At 41.1% G+C, this 17131-nt stretch overlaps 1 protein-coding gene across 6 annotated transcripts in view; it reads left to right on the top strand.

Annotated features, from left to right (window-relative positions):
- NFIB (nuclear factor I B) overlaps nt 1-17131 on the top strand; it is a 229239-nt gene that overhangs the window by 94184 nt on the left and 117924 nt on the right. The gene's annotated exons all lie outside the window — the stretch shown is intronic.

Here is a 17131-nt window from a genome sequence, read left to right on the forward strand (position 1 = left end):
GTTTCTTTAGAAATCACTCTATGTGGTGCCTCCAAGAGCAACATAAACAAACATGTACTTACTTAATAAGTGTCTTTTGATGATGGCAGTGGTTGGAAGAAGGGTGGATCAATAACTGAAATGACCTGAACTTACAAGACTGGGGGCTGCTAGAAATCAAGGCATCGACTATGACCAAGGCCAATATATTTAAATAAATCCATGTCCACATTGTGCTCATGGGAAGAAAGGGGCAGTACATTTCAGATGCCAAACCCTTGACCATTCTGGGCAGTAGTAACAGCCTGTTTTGGCCTTTGGTAAACTCCTCGATAAACTAAGTACCAAAATCAAACAGGAAACAAAGGGAACTCTGTAGACCAGCTGAGTGACGTGGGTAGTCACTGGCCTCCCAGGTGGCCAGGGGCCCGACTCGGGGTTCTGTAATGTCTCTTTCTGGCTTGCCCAGGACCTTCAAGGTCTCACATTAATATACGAAAACTCTTTTCCAGGAGCCTTATTAAAGCTATGCTGGCTTGGATAGAATGCCAGTGGGTGAAATCTGGGTTTTCTCAGGTGCTGCTTGAGGAAAAACACTTACGGTCGTTCGAGAAAACGCTGAAGACAGAAACGGGGCTTGGAGGTTGTTACGTGGAGTCAGACTCTTGAGTGTATCATGGAAACAAAACAATTTTGAATTTTTCAAAAATATTATGATCTGATTTTGTATCTGGCTCGAACACGGTGATCGTGTTTGTCTCTATTTCCTGGACAACTGGCCTTTTCCTTCGGTTTTTTTTCCTTTGGGAAAAATGTATGCCTTCCAAGTGCTGCCTTGTAGCTCACACCTCATTATTCTTATTCCCTTGGTAGGCTCAGCAATCCTTGCCTTCTTCTTAAAAATGCCGTTAGATCCACAGAGCAACAGAGGAACTCTCAGCAGACACAGAAGAAACCGAGTCTGCTTCAGAAAGTACAGTTTACTGGCCAAGTAGCAGGATCTAAACGCTTCCATTTTTTGTGCCCCTCTCTGACCATATGCGTTTTATTTTCTTACCCTGATTTCCCGTCACTCAGAATGAATCTCCTGTCTGTTTCATCTCAGTGGGGTATGTATATGTGTGTGTGTGTTTTGTAAGTGTACTCAAATCTTTTGGGGAATGAAGTGGCGTATCAATAAATAGCTAAACAAGTAGGATGGTGAAGTTCTATCCTAAATGAAATAATTAGCAATATGGCCAGTGAGAGCAGGATTTGGCGTCTTCCAAAATAATGTAAATTTAAAGTTGGCTTAGTTTGTGTCTTTTTTCTATCTCCCAGCATTATTAAATCCTTAGATAATTTTTATCTCATCTTTTGGTTGCTCATGCCCACTCCACAAATAATTTGTAAGACCATCTAAATGAGATTCTGTCTGTTTTAAACAGGAATTCACGTGGGCTGCATATAATGTATGTAAAAGGCGTAACCTGGGAAAAGTGATTGCCCAGAAGGTTTGGAACCTGCTACTCTTCGTCCTTTGATTATCATGAGGCAATTGATCAAAATGGCCAGCCCAATACAAGGAATATGACTTACGAATCCAAATATTAAATCATTTCACATATCTTCCACTTAATTTTATTAAGTTCTGCCTAACAGCACTTTCTAAATTTTATTCATAATTTACTAATGCCACTCTGGCAGTATTGTAGAAGACAGATGGGGATAGTTGTTCTAATTTTTGATGGAAAGCACCGCGTCCTGTACATAGGCCAGAATATTCCTTGTGAAATAAATGACTTTTCTTTGCAGGTATGTCTGATACAGATTTTACTGGAAAAGCTTACTTATATTTTTTTTTTCCTTTAGCATGACTCTAAAAGCAGTTTTGGCAAATACAGCCTAGTCCTTAGTGTCACATGAGGATGATGGAATTGAAGTGACTACTAGGTAGACCTGACCTTGGTGGTGTGACCAGGGTGATGTGAATTCTTTGGAGGACGTAGTATCTCTCTTCTGCGGTTTACACTTTTTTGTGGAAGCTTACCTGCTAGTCAACTTTCTTTGCACACACGTAACACACACACACACACACAGCCTTCATTCTTACCCATGGGTCCAGACAAACCTTGGCAGGACCCACTTGAATCCTGCTTCTGATCTTTCTCCTCCCTGCACTTCCTTAGTTTCTGCCCCATCTTCACAGGGACTGTCTGAGGTCAGCACAGTGACTCGATAAACTAACAGCCTCCACATCAGTGCACACCTTCCCTGTGGCATAAAGCCCAGCTTCCTTGTCAGTCTGTATTTTTTGCAAATGACTTAGGTATTCTATTTTATTTTTGTTTAAATTATTTTGGAAAAAATGCAAAAACAAAAATTATTGACCAGAGGCAGTCTGCTTCTCGGCTAGCTTTTACCACCCTGTCTTTTCTGAACAAGACTCATTTGTTACTTCTTCACATCAAACATTATGTTTGACTAGATTTGAGTCCTTCTGTGTCCAGTAGAATTGAAAATGTACCAGCTTTATTGTCATTACTGAAAGTGATTGGTCATACCTACTTTTTGTGGCTCATTCACCATGAACGAGGCACGGTGCTGGGAATTTCCATGAAGTGTCTCAGATAATTCTCACTGTAGTCCTGCTTGTAAGAGATTGCTGTTTCCCTTTTACAAAATGACCAAGGGGACTCTGAGGTGTCAGGCCATTTCTCCAAGTTGCAAAGCAAATAAATGGACAAGCAGGTTGAGAATTCTTTATTGAATTTTGCTTTAACAAGAATAATAATTGCCCTTTGTAGTAATAGTCATACCATCAGACGTTAGACAGAGTCTCAGTACATCATGCAGAGAGAACCACAGTTAACAAATGGTGCGCCTTTATCTGACTCTTGAGAATAATCCTTGTCGTTTATCTGATAATTTGTAAAGTAATAGTTTCTAGTTCTTTTTCTTACGACTTTCTGCCGATGTACTTTTTACGTTCTTTACAGTTGCATCAGGATGCATTCTAAATTTAGAATAAGCACAAATTCTGAGGTCAGTAAAACTTTATACACATTTGGCTTTCTGACATTTTTCACCTCCACATACCCACATTTTTCCTTATTTATTAGTTAAGTTTTAATAGTCATTCATTCGTAAAAAAAAGCCTTCCAACTACTACATGCAGGTGTTCAATGCTGTCACTTCTATTTTTCACTTAACACCATTAAATGTACACCAGAGATCACATTTTTCAAGCTCCTTGTTTTAAGTATTTTTGTGTGTTCTTTTTTCTGTTGCAAATATGGCCAGCGAGACTTTAGCAACGTTTGTGAAGGTTGGTGTCTTCGGAGATGAAGTAAAGACTGCTTTAGCCATTATTTTTCTATCTCTTGCTCTACTAAGTGTCCCATTAATGAGCTTGACATAAGTTATGTTTTTACCCAGCCATTTACTTTAAAAAATTAATTGTACTACATTTACAGAAAATCATTAAGTACCACATACGGGTGAAAATGAAAAGCCAGTGTCCTCCTTCCTTTTGTTTCTCGCTCAGCCCTACACTCATTCCTAAATTTCTTCCATCTCCAGATTTTCAGAATAGCCATATAAGCATAGGTGTGTCTGTACATCTGTTAAGTAGTAAGAGCTTTTCCAGCTGAAATGACACAGGATGGCCACCTTCACAGCGCCTGCCTCCCGCCCGTGTTCACTGCGTTGCTGAATAAGCCGCTCTCAGCAGGACTTTCATATTCAGTGAAGTAAGAATACATTTCAAGTGGGAGAGACCACCAGGACCAAGGAGATAGAAGCGGAGAATCAAAACAGCGAGAGAGTACAAAGTTACAGACTATCAAGTTCAGTAATGCTGCCTGCCAGGATTAAGAGTCGTGAGCACCAGTCCTGGTATAAAAAGGAGAGTAAAATCAGTAACATCATTTTTTTAAAAATCTAAAATTAGGAGGTCTGAGCAGTTCCTAGAGGAAGACTTTTAGCTTGGATTTCTCAAGTTTCATGGGGGATTTTTCTGTTAAGGTACTGGCAGTGGTACCCATTGAAGCAGCCCTGGTCACCGTGGTCAGTGGTCATGGGAGGTGTCCCCAGCTCCGTGATGTGTCTCTGGGACTGGCTACGTAATGTGTGGAGCCTCCTGTTCAAAAGTTAAGAATTTCAGGACAGTGATGGCAGAGCATCAGATCAAGTGACTGTGCGGGTCGGGGACCTGCAGCCAGCCCAGTGTACCTGGAGGTCCTTGACCACACGCAGGGCCCCTGAGTAGTGGAGCAGGCCAGTGGAGGAGGGGGAGCTGGTGCCTTACACAGAGATGTGTTCAGCTGAGTGAACTGCCCTCTGTGGGTTTTCCTGATCTTTGTCACTTCTGAAAGAAGAGGTGTTGGCAGTGGGGGAGGAGTGGGGAGTAACACAGGGAAGCAGAGAGAAGGCTCTGCTAGAAACAGTGGAAATGTTTGAGAGCTGATGTGTAGCCTGAAGGTGGCATCAGGGTGTTAAAGGAAAGGGTTGTGAGATGAAGGGAACACTCCCCCTTGAATGTTGCGGGATAGAAGCGGGGGATAGTTACAAAACTACCTCCAAGGCGTGGGAAACGGAGACAAGAGAGGTCGTGGTTCCTGCTCTTTAAGTGTTAGGGTAGAGGGAACCGCACCTCCTTACCAGACACAGCGGAGGGGCACGAAACTCAGATGAGCGGTCTGGGATGTTGGGCAAGGCATCCTGGACGAGGTACCCCTGGGAGGGACCCTAAGGGACCCGTCTGGGTGGAGAGCAGCATGCCCAGGAACTGTTACCCAGGAGGCACTTTGGACTTTATGTTCAGGCTGTGGGGAAACCACTGAAGGCCTCAGGAGGGTAGCATGGTTGCGTTTACATTTCCTGAAGTGCTTCTTGTGTTCGTGTGGAGCGGGGGTTTTCAAAGGGTGGTTGTCAGACCAGCAGCATCAGTATAACTTGTGAGCTTCTTAGCAATGTGGAGTCATGGGCCCCATTCTGACCTGTTAAGTCAGATCGCTGAGGATGAGCCAGAAATTCATTAGAACAAGCTTTCTAGGTGATTCTTAGGTATGTTAAAGCTGGGGGAGCACTGCTGTGGAGACTGGATGACAGGAGAGACTTAGAAAGTGTTTATCGTAATGTTGAACCTGAGGGCCCCAGTGAATAAGTAACTTATCAAAGATTAACTTAGCAGTGGGTGACAATTAAGACACGAGTCTCCTGACTATGCTCAGTCTTTCGGCTGTGTGAACTTCCTAGGCATTGAGAGGCTTATCAGAGCATTTCTAAAAGGAAGATGTAATTATATTACCTTTCCAAAACAGTGCCCACAAAAATACATTTGGAAATAGGCAAATAATGTAATATGTGCAATGATGGATATATAGCTTTTGCTTGTATATTTCACACGTGACTGCATATTATGTTTGTGTGTCTCTGAGACTGGAATGGGGAAGAAGGAAGTGATTTCTCTAAACTTAAGCTAATTATTCTCTAAGCAGTGAATTTACTAGCGCTATGACCTTGGGCAAAACATTCGATCCCTTTGAGCCTTAATTTCCTTATCTATGAAATGGGGTTAATAATACCTAGCTAACACTGTTGTTAGGATAAGGTAGCTTATGTGAAAGTGTTTTGTAGGTTGTAAAGCATTATAAATGTGAGCGATACTAGTTTTATCACATAGTTTAAATATAGGTCCATTTATCTAGCAAACATTTACTAAACATATATTATGGGCAGTATCCTAAGTGTAGACTTTTTAGAATTGTGTTTTTGTTCAGAAGAATTGTAAAACTTTTGAGATGATTGCCTCAATTATTTACATTGTTACTCAGTCAGAAACCCATTCAGACTTAATATGGAAATTTTTAATTTGAAATTTCCAATCCTATAAATTGGATTGAATCTTGCCTTAGGTAGTAGTTCCCTTCTAACTTTTTCTTAATTCTTATTTTAGTAGAGATCCTTATAACCAGTGCATTGTGAGGTGCAGTCTACTTTCAGATTTTACATTTTAATGATTCAGTTTAAAAATTAAATGAGTATATAATTATTTATATTACCTTCCAGAACAGCAACAAAAATGCATGAGTAATTTCTAAGTAAAATTAAATCAATGAGTGGTTTATTTGACTCATCATACCTTAAAATGAATTGCAGTCGTTTTGCTCTCATCAATTAAATATAAGTGTACTGGTTATTAATATGAGTCTTTTGATTTGCTCATTTAAGCAGGTCATTGAAGTTCCTCACAGCCGTAGGCTCGAGTCTCTCTGGGATTTTATTAGTTTGTATCTCTTTGGTGTGAGAACGGTTCCTTTGTAAGGAAAGCCCGCCTATGTCTAGAGGTGACACTTACTCTTTAAGAAGTTCCACTTTATTTGCATTAACTCTCAGGCAAGATTCCATTTAATACCAGCTCTAAATTGTAGCCATCGACAAAAGCCAGTGGTGTATTCCTTTGATGTGGATGTTCTGGTTAATTGAGAGACAATTCTGTAAATGTTTGAACCGTTAAATGTCTATTATTGATGGCGAAGATCTTTCTAAAGTGTATGCTTTCTTTCCTTTAAGTATAAAATCGTTGTCACAACTTCATCATTTTTAATAGCAAAGCACCATATGGTTCAACTCAGATTTCACTGTAGGGTCCAGGAGAGGCTTGGGCTGGAGGGACCCCCCCAGGCTGCGGACGTGTGGGAGGTGGAGAGACCATGGGGGCAACGGCACAGGGTGGTGACTGTCTCTGTGCTAAACGGGCACACCTCTCGTCCCCACCCTCAGCACCTGCTCCCTTTACCTTCTTTACTCCTGCCTCTGGACTCTTGTCTTCTGGACTCAAATTACAGTTTGTTTGGTCCTTGCCTTGAGTACCTATCCTAGTATTTTTTAAAGGTAGACAGTGGGGTAGTCAAAGCTTTTCTCTATTTGTACTACTTTTTATAGTATTGTCATTTTAAAGTCACTAAGACGATTTTATTTTACTTTGTAAGTTAACCACTGTAGACCCAATCTATATAGCCCAGAATTCTGCTTCTGTACATTCTGTGTCGTTTCATACTATCGCTCTAGGAAATCAAGTGTATTTCTATTAAGTAACCTCCCAGATCCATTAATCTCTGAATGTAGGTTGTTTTTTGAATGCAGCTTTTGTTTTAATCCTAATTCTAGGTTGAAAAAATTAGCGCAGGTAAAATTACTGTCAAACACCCATAATACATATTTTAAAATATAACCTCATGGGCATCAAGCTAAGGGCAATCTTGGTTTTAAGTGGAAGACTGTAGTTTTAGCCTAGATCTTTCCCAGCTTGGAGTGATTCCCAACATGGTAGAAATACATGTGTGTAACTAATACTCTAAACTTTAGGGAATAATTAAGTAACTGGTTTTTAGTCTAAACAGAGATAATCATGTACATACAGATGTACAATTTCAATACAATTTTAACCTGTTAACTAGGATTTCCTTTAGCTTTACTTAGTCAGAAATGAATTACATAATAACTTCCTGGAAAACCTGCAATGTACAAGATACATCGCTATCTTGATACATATTAAAACTGACTCTGAATAAATGAAATTTGAAGTGGTAATTTTTTTTTTAGGACTCATTCAAGAACATTTACATTTGAAGGTTAAAAATACTCTTTCTGGTTTTTTCCTAGTGAAAATTTAAACAGAACAAAATTAAAATAATGAATGATGTTTTCTACTGTACTTATTGTAATTACCTCTTCTGCTTGAAATTTTATTTTTTGGCCTCATATGAAGTGACAGATCATTACAGCCAATTTGTGGTTTTAACAATCAGAAGTAACTGACTAATGATGCTATTCATATTTGGTTGGGGATTAAAGGAGACTCGTGTGTGTGTGTGTACGCGTGCATGTGTGCATGCGCGCATGTTTGTATTTTAGTATTTTCTTCATCACTGAAATGCCAAAAACAATTTGTAAAGCTATTCTGAATTTTTGGTATTCTCAAACTAATGGGTTTTAATCTCTTTTTAAGTTCATTTTCTATCTTGTAAACATTTCAAGTTATTTTTTGGAATTAAAAAAAAAACATTTTTTTAAGAAAAAATAGGAGCTTTTGTCCTTATCCTGGAGCAGATGGAGGGGTAGAGACTTAACCAGAAGAAAACTGTTTTAAATGCCCTCTACATTTGCCGCTTTACTTGTACAACTTGCATGCCTTTCTCTATATTTAGTTTCATTCAAGTTTTCTGTTCTTCATTCTGAAAAGGAAGCAAAATACTGAATCCTTTTTCCAAAGGAAAATGTTTGTAGTGTCACAAAAAAATGAGAACAGATGGCCCTGCAAAGCTTTAGGGAGAAGTATCACACTCCAATTTAAACCGCTAGGCAAAGTCAGAGACAAACACGAAGCTACCAATTGTTGCAGTGATTTGTACGACTTAATTCAAGTGCACAAAACAAAGAGTTACAAGGCAGAATTTTGCCTCTTACATTAACTAAAAGACCTTTTGCTAACTTACAGTGTAGATTGCACTAAGTGGATGCCCAAGTAGCCAGGTTTTATTGGGAAAAAGAATAATCAGAGAAAAGCAGTCCTTGTCACTTTTAAAAGTATTCTATAATTTTGGGTTTCACAGCGGACAGGTTTACCCAGATGCAGTGTGACAGCGTATTAGCAAAATAAACAGATCTCCCGAACCTGGAGTCCTCTGCCCTTTTCCCTCCACTTTTAACTAGATTAGCTTTGCAATGCATCAGGGCCGGGGGTGTGTAGGGTGCTTTCACTTCTCCCCACACTGTTCTGATTGAGCAGCAAAGCATCCATTACCAATACCATATCCAAAGTGACGTTTCCATACAGGCTGCCTGCTGTTTCATTCATAACCACAAAACAGACTGAAATGACTTTACTTCTTTTTACAACTTGCAAAGAGTTAATGGACTGTGCTGGCCCCCTGCCAAAACCTTTAAGATACTTTATTAATGTGTTATAAGGCTGGGACACCATAGCGTGGGACTTTATTGGTTATTCATCTTAATGAATAAAAATATGTATGCACAATTAAAGCCACGTTCTCAAGCAGTTGCCTTCTAATAAATGTTGGGTCTTTGTCAGGACTCGTCATTGCATTTGCTGATCAATTTTTATCCTTCTTCCCCCCAAATCAAAAGTTATCAGCAGTGCACTAACATGGACTTTGTTTAAAGAAATTCCAGCTTAGTATTTGACATGAATAATTATTCAATGATGAAGTGAACATTCTTAAGCTAGTGGTAAAAATGACTATTTAAAGAAAATTTCTGGGTGAGTAACCTTGTCGTAATCTGCAGTATTTTCTCATTATTTGTACTAAAAAAAAAAAGGGGGGGGTCTGTGATCTATTGATTCTTCCTAAAACAGAGGTAACATAATTTGGTGTAGATCATGTGGGAAAGTCATATATGAATAGGCAGCATTAAAATGTTTTTTCCTGTTTACTCTGTTCTGACATGTCAGTTATCAGAAAGCACTTTTATTTTTATACAGTTTTATTGTTCTTTCATCTCTGACGTTCTCTCCCTACCTCCCTAGAGGTAGAGTATTGCAAGGAGGGAATAAGGGCAGAAATTGTATCCTGTTGAAACTAAATTTAAAAATAGACTGAATGAATCAGTAGGTCTAGAAAAATTTAATGCTGTAGCTATTTGAAGAGAGATGAATATTTTTGCATCTTTTGAAGTATGAACTTTCTCCCCCAAATAGAATACTATGCACCTTCAAAAGAATATTGGTCTTTTTTTCAGTTTGTGAAAATTACCCCAGACACCTAAAGATGAGGAAACCTTCCAGGGCAGTTTTTTGGCAAAATAATTTCTAACATATTACGGTCATTGGAGTGGGGAAATTTTATATTACTTTATAAAAAGTATTTGTGATGAGTTATTTAAAAGAAAAAAACCCAAAACACCTTTGGTAAGTAATACTACCAAGAGAATGAGTATATTACATTTGCAAGCAGGAAAATGAAAGTTTAGGCCATGTCTGTTTTATGGATTTGAGTAAGTTAGAATGAATAAGTATAAACCTTAATTCATACTAACATGTCTGAGGCATAAAGTCATCTATGATTTTGCCTCTAGTAGAAATGAGAATAATTCAATTTTCTTGATTTAGCAAATTTAGAAATAAGCGTAGCTTATTTCTTTCTTTGACAATTTAACCTTGATGTCAGAAGGAAGGGGTCCCAACTGAAATGAAAACCCAAACAGCCATTGAATTTAACACCAAGTGGTTTATTTTCTTATGGACGAACCAGAACTTGCCTTGAGTTTTAAAAATGGCATATCTTGAGGTCATTAAAATAAGATTAAAAAATGAGAATAAAATATGAAAGATGATTCAAAGTAACGTTGGGGGCAGTGGGTAAAGCTATTTGGGGAATGGGAAATAATCTTTCAACCTTGATTTTGAACACCAGGTGCCGCTGGCCATGATTTCAAATTGAGGCACCATGGTACTTGACCTTGTGAGTTTGATAATTCTGTGCTCTGGGTTGTAATTACCCACCCAAAGCAAAGCAAAGACATATTTTGAGCTTGTACTCTTTCTGTGAGTCTCGTTGACCTGAGGAGGAGGATGTGGTGAGAGTGGTGTGGGTAGATCTCTTTCAGGTGGCCATGGAAACTGGCCCTTCTGATGCCGCCATATTGTATCAGTAGAAGAACCATCAGACCCTAAACCATGGTTAAGTACAGCTAAGACTGTAGTTAACATCCGTGGGGAGAATGGCACAGGGGGAGAAATCAGACTGTCATTTGCGAGATGTGGCTTACAGGGGGAATTACTTGATCCTGTGGTGAAGTCTCAGGACTTTGGTGGGAGATTAGGAGGTTTGTGGGGAATGAAGAGGGTGGTGGCTTTCAACAGGGTGTCTGGTGTTCACATGTTATCACTGTGCTGAGCTACTCCTGCTGAGCTGGCCCTTTGCCTCTCAACTGAGTGCACCGACTTAGTCCTCAATTTGTGGCCTGCCACGGGCGAAAAAGGGTTTTCTGGTCTCATCCTTCTCCCAGTCTGTGCACATTACCAAACCACAACATAAACTCACCACAGTCAGCAGCCTCTGCTCAATGGAGGCTTCTGCCAGGAAGATTGGGACATTATGTGTCAAAAATTAGGAGAGTTGCCCAAAGAATCTTGTAACTGTAGAGGAATAATCTCTACCTGGACTCTCTTTGTTTTCTTGTCTAATGGTGACCCTGTAATTTGAGAAAACAGCACATTTAGATAGGACTCTGGAGTCAGATTTCTTTGAGTTTAATTCCTGGCTGTTAGTGGAATAGCCTTGGGCAAGTTTCCTTATCTGAAAATGGGGATAATAATAATATCTACCCCACGGTGTTTATCACAAGGATAGAACCTACCTATAGTAGTGAGAACACTGTTGGACATGTAAATAAATGCCCCTTGACTGTTAGCCTTACTGTTATTTTATTACTGTTTATCCACACGATATTTGCTGATGAAGGAGAGGATCTGGTAACACTTAAGCACATATAACACATGAGGCACTAGAGCTTTACGTAACTAATTGCATTTATCCTCACCAGGATCCTTTTCCGTGGAGGAATCGACTTTATGTGCATATTTCACTGTCTTGTGTACTCAGCACAACATAAAGTGTATGATTTTCAGAAACTTGTATTTTAGTTGGGGATACTTGAAACTATGTACCAAAAATGACCAACGTAAGAAAAAAGAAACAAAATTTGAAATTACTTTTTGTGTGTGTATGTTAAAACATGTTGCCTTCATCCCACACCTCTGTATTTAATGGCAGAGTCTGCGTATAGTAGGTGATCGATCAGCATTTATTTAATTCCTCTGTTTGTTGAACAGTTTGTCATTTTAGAATTCTTCCTTGAAAGGAAGAAAAGTTTAACAGCTTAGCAGTTTCAAACCATAAACCCTCCTGAAAATTTAAAAAAAAAAAAGAAGCAGCAGCAGCTGAAGTTTTAAAAGTATTAGTAGGCTGACAGTGAGCTGGAGATACTTTCTGAATACGCTAACTTTGGTTCACCAGTCTGTGAAGGGTGGCCTACTGTTAAACAGCTATGTGACTTTGACCCTCCTGATAACTAATTAAACAGACACTAAAGATCTCTAAGTATCTCTTGTGCAGAATTATAATAATGGTGAGAAAATTCTCTGCCTTAAAAAGGTCCAAGAAGTATACAGATATGTATGAATGCACCCTTATATATATATTTCAGGTGAGTACTCGTGAAAGGGTAGTATTCAAAATATACCGTTAAAGAGACATGAGACATTCTCCTATTATGATGGGGATTTAAAAAAAATAATAATAAAGTAGAAATCACTGGTGTGGTTGTACTGAGTGTGTGGCCACAGAATTAAAACCAGAAAGACGGGGCATTCAGTGAGCAAGCACTATGAGTGTAGTGAGTGCCACCAGTCTGTGTCAGCAGTACGGAATTCATCCTTCACCTCTGAATTCTCTCTGGGCAGAGGCAATGCTGGATTCAGCTGAAGCTTAGAATTAGGGAACAGTAATCACTGCCAGTAATGATTACAGGACAGTACACCAGGCCGACCGTGTCTCTCAACCTGAGCTTAAAATTGTAGAACACCCTGAAAGAGAAAAACCCACTGACCTCGTTATGCAATACTTGGCAGCCGTGGACCCAGCATTTTAGCCGGGACTTGAGTTTAACGGAGACCAGGGCAGAGGCAGCACACAGCTTGCGGGATGTGGCTGAAGCGTTTTGCCTCTGTTTACCTCTCAGGGGCCGTGCATAGCCCTCGGGTGAGGAAGGCGTCCGTCCGCAGTGCCGTGCAGGCCGCGGCTGCCCGCGGAGGGCAGGGGCCCGCGTCGGCCCTGGGCACGTGGTCTCCGCCGGTGCAGCTGCGTGCGTTTTGTGCTGTGGATGTTCGCCACAGAGGGTGTTAACCCCCACCCCCACCCCCGGCTTAAAATGTGCTACTTGAATGGTGTTCAGAAGCTTCGCCTCTTCGCGACAGAGAAGGGAGCAGCCGCCTTCGGGCCACGTGCTGTGTGTGCGAGCGCCCCTGCCGCCCTGCAGACCCGGGCCGCGTCCAGGTCAGGCCCCGCCACTGGCGGCGGCACCCGCGGCCTCGGCCCCGGCTTCCCCGCCGTACGCTCCCCTCGTGGGGCGGCTTTTGCTGTGCCTGAGCCCCCGGGTTAAAAGGGGTTCTGCCAGGAGCGGAGCGCTCGGCGGCGAGCGGGGCCGGGCGCTGGGCGCTCCTGTCCCGCGCTGCCCCAGCCCCGCCGTGCCCCTGCGCGTCTCAGGCAGCTTGCCCAAGCAGCGGCCGAGCCCGCTCGTGCCCGCGCGGGGGCCGTGCCTCCTGGGCCGGGCGGGGCGGCGACATTTCGGAGGCCGCTGGCAGCCATCTTAGGGCCCGGCCGGGGGCCGCCGCTGCCAAGAGCTGCCGCCGCGCTGCCAAGACGCTCTTGGCAGAGGAGATAAACTTTGTAGAGATACACAGTCCAGAAATATCTTATAATTACAAAGCGCAGGGGGCAGAATGTTTTTACAATACAGCTGTGCTAATGTAAACATTTAATTTGGCAGCCTTCTCCACCCACTTTTCAATTAACCGGGTTTATGCAGATACTTTAGGTCTGTAATAAACTTTATTGCTGCTGCTCTTAGAGCACAGTTTATGAAACACAGATTGGAGGGGCTTTTTTGGGGGGTTTTCCATCCATTTAGGCAGGCACATGGTGAAGAGTGTGTTGCCACGAAGGGGAAGTGTAGGCTTTCTGTCTCAAAAACTGCCACAGGCCTGGCTGAACTGAAACAATTGCTTTAAGCAAGAAAAGACAAAAAAAAAAAAAAAAAAAGTGGGGGGTTGTCTCCTTTGGCTTCTAAAGCCTGCCAGAGGATATTAATAGAAAGAGGTAAAATCACTTATATAGCTACAAAAAGACACTTGTGTTGGTGATCATTAAAAAAGATAAATGTCCCCTGCAATGCATGAGACTGTTTCAGAGATAAATTCCCAATAACAGTTCTCACAGATATAATTATAATAATTGTGTAATCGCTATGATAATTATTCTTATAGAGTGAAAGAAATAATTTTCTATCTAAAGTAGCATTCAACTGTTCAGCTCACAAAGCTAGTCAATAGACCCTTTTCAGCTAACCTAAAAAATGGTAGAGGTCATAGAGTTTTAAAGCTAAATTTGGTTTTAATTGACATTGTGAAGAGGGATTTTTTTCATAAGGCATATGACATCATAGTTCATGATATCTCTTTGCATAGATTTGGTTACACGTTTCTCAGATAAATTAGAGAATACTATATAAATGCCATATGTCTGGATAGATTTCTTTTTAATATAAAGGTTTTCAACTCATATTTTCACATCTTTCCTTTTTAAAAACTTTGCCTTGGTTATGGTTTTTAAAAATTAGCTTTTTTTCCTCTTGATGGTGGATTTTCATTATAGAAAACCATTCTTACGGTATTTTCCCTCAGGACTCTTTTTGAGTCTCTCATTTGGTCTGGCTTCATCACCATTCAATCTGTGGGGTGTGACCGTAAAGTAATTTTTAATCTGAAGTTGTATCCAACTGTTCAGCTCCCAAAGCTTGTTGACTGATCTCTTTCAGCTATCTTGAGAGATGGTAGAGGTCAGAGAATTTGAAAGCTGTGGTCTCATTGTTTCAGTCTTGTTATTTATACTCCAAAAGCTATTTTACTATCACATCACCTTTACGCATTCTGCTTGTCACAGCTAAACGATGCATTTCTGGTGGCTTTTATTCTCTCAGATGTTTCACTCATGGAAAACAAAAATCAAACTTACAAAAGTCTTGCGGCTATCTGTGTGTATGTGTATCACGTCAATTTTATTTTCAAAATGCAAAAATTGTGGATACTGTTTGTTTATACATTTTAAACGGATCCTGATTTACCTGTTAGCAAGTGATGAAAGTTAGAGCAATGCACGTTAAATGGTAAACCTCATGGAGACAGGAACAAATCATGTCTTGTTCACTATTGTAGACTGAGCTTCAAGGATGGTACGTGGAACCTTGCAGGTGCTCAATCATGTGCATTTTTTTCCAGTTTTATTTTTTGATAAACAAACAAATGAGTAAATCTAGTAAGTACAAGTCAGAATCTAAATACTGAGTGTTAATTAACTGTATAAACTGGTAGATCATTATGAAGTTTTTCTTTAGATTGTTTTGTCTTTCTTTGGGGAATTAATACTCTGTGTCTCAGTTTCTTCTTGGATGATATATCCAGGATAGCATTCTTTCTGCAGCTTATATGAAGTCCCTGAATTATACAGAGCAAATTCCAATATAAGGAGGTCACAGCCTAATGCAGGGAAGCAGCATATGAGCAACCAACCAGAATGTAGTGATGAAGTCCTAGATTGGAGATGGGAGCAAGGTGTTGTGGGCCTGGGGGATGGTCTCCTTAGGCGGGAGAAAGTGAGGTTCAGAGAAGACACACACACAGAATTCCAGAGCTTTGAGAGATGACAGGAGTTTATCTAGCTGAGGAGAAGGATATTCTAGAAATAGAAATCATGTGGGCAAAGGCATAGACACTTGGAATTGCACAGCATATTTTAGGGATTTTCAGAGTTAGCTGGAGCTTAGGTGTTGGGAAATTGGGCATAGATGAAAGAAGGCTTGTCCGATGGCTATAGTGAGCGATGAGGCCAGGCTGGGACCAGATGGTGAAGAGTCTTGAATGCTGCACTCAGGAGGGTGTAGACTGTACTGGGCAATGAAGAGCCGTCACAACATTTAAAGGATTGAAGTGATGTGATTTCTGGTGGCCGTGCAGAGGATGGAGCCTCGTGTCATTGTGAAGAGTAAGTCTTAACGGCCTGAGGAGGCTGAAGCTATAGTCAGGTGAGACGTGTAGGCTGAGTGAGGGGTTTTAGCAGCATTTCGGAGGGAGCTGAGGGAGTGGATTTGAGAGGTAGCGTCTAGGCCAATAACTGAATGTGAGGCTGTAGGGAGATGGGGTTTTCAGATGCTTGAGTTTTTCAGCTTGGGCCATTGAGTGGATACAGGTGCTATTCATTGAGGTATGAATGGAGGGTACTGAGTGTGCAACAGTTGTGCACTAGCAACACCAGGAAGGATTTTGCAGTTAAAAAGAGAAGTTAGGGCTAGAAAGAGAGATTCAGAGTGCCCCTCAAATGGGATATATTGGTAACCATGGAGCTGGCTGGCTTTGTTCGGGGGAACAAGTGTGGACAAGGTGGAGAGCCGCTTGGTGGGTTGTTACCAGCCTGTAGGGGTCTGCAGGTGAGGAGACAGCCGTGGAGGTTGGAGAGAAGACCCAGAAAGACAGGCTTAGAACTAGGAAAGAGTGGTCCCCTAAAGGAAAAGGGAAGAAGAACTTTTTAAAGTTGGAGATACACAGTGTCCAGAGCCAATCTGGTAGAGTCTGGGAAGGTCAGGGCAAGTTGTGCCTTATAGAAAACAGCAGTTTCGGAGTTGGGACACAGCTAGACTTGTTGACTCTGAGAGCTTGGTACTGGGCCTGAAGGTGATTATTTGCTCGTTTTAAAATTGTAATCAGAGAGTGTTAGGTTTGCCCTGGCCTTTCACTCCTCGGCATAACTTTGGCGAAACAGATTGTCGTACTGCGGCCCTGGCTTGCTCAAAGGATGGAGGTTCCGTAGACCTTCAATACCTGGCAGAAAACAAAAACAGTGTGTTGTGTTTATTTGTAATCTGTCTCCTCTCCTAGTTCTCTCTCTTTGCCTAATTCTGAGGGAAGTTTGCCTTTTTTTCCCCGTCTAACTTCACCATTGGCTATAACTGTATTGAAAGAAGCAGAAGCCACTTTGAAATTTTTGTGTGAGTTGTGGAGACAGCAGGAACAGTTTCACAGAATATAAAAGGAAATGTGCCCAACCATGGAGCACACCCCTTTAATTGCTCTTACCAAGCCCTCAGACGTTCCCCTGGGGGAGGATTATGCCTCTGGCCCCAGGTCCCAGGATCCACCCTGTTAACAGCAGCAGCGAGGAGCAATTTATTTGCACAATCCCCTCTGCACCCCTTCTCCCCGTGTGACTCCCTGCTTGAGCAGCAAAAGACTCAGAAAATGGTGATATTATGCCAACACATACAGATTATATTAGAAAATATGTTTGCGCCAACGAACAAGTAAGTAGAAACAATA

This window comes from Vicugna pacos, chromosome 4 (genome assembly GCF_048564905.1).
Source record: "Vicugna pacos chromosome 4, VicPac4, whole genome shotgun sequence".
In the NCBI taxonomy this organism is placed as follows: domain Eukaryota; kingdom Metazoa; phylum Chordata; class Mammalia; order Artiodactyla; family Camelidae; genus Vicugna; species Vicugna pacos.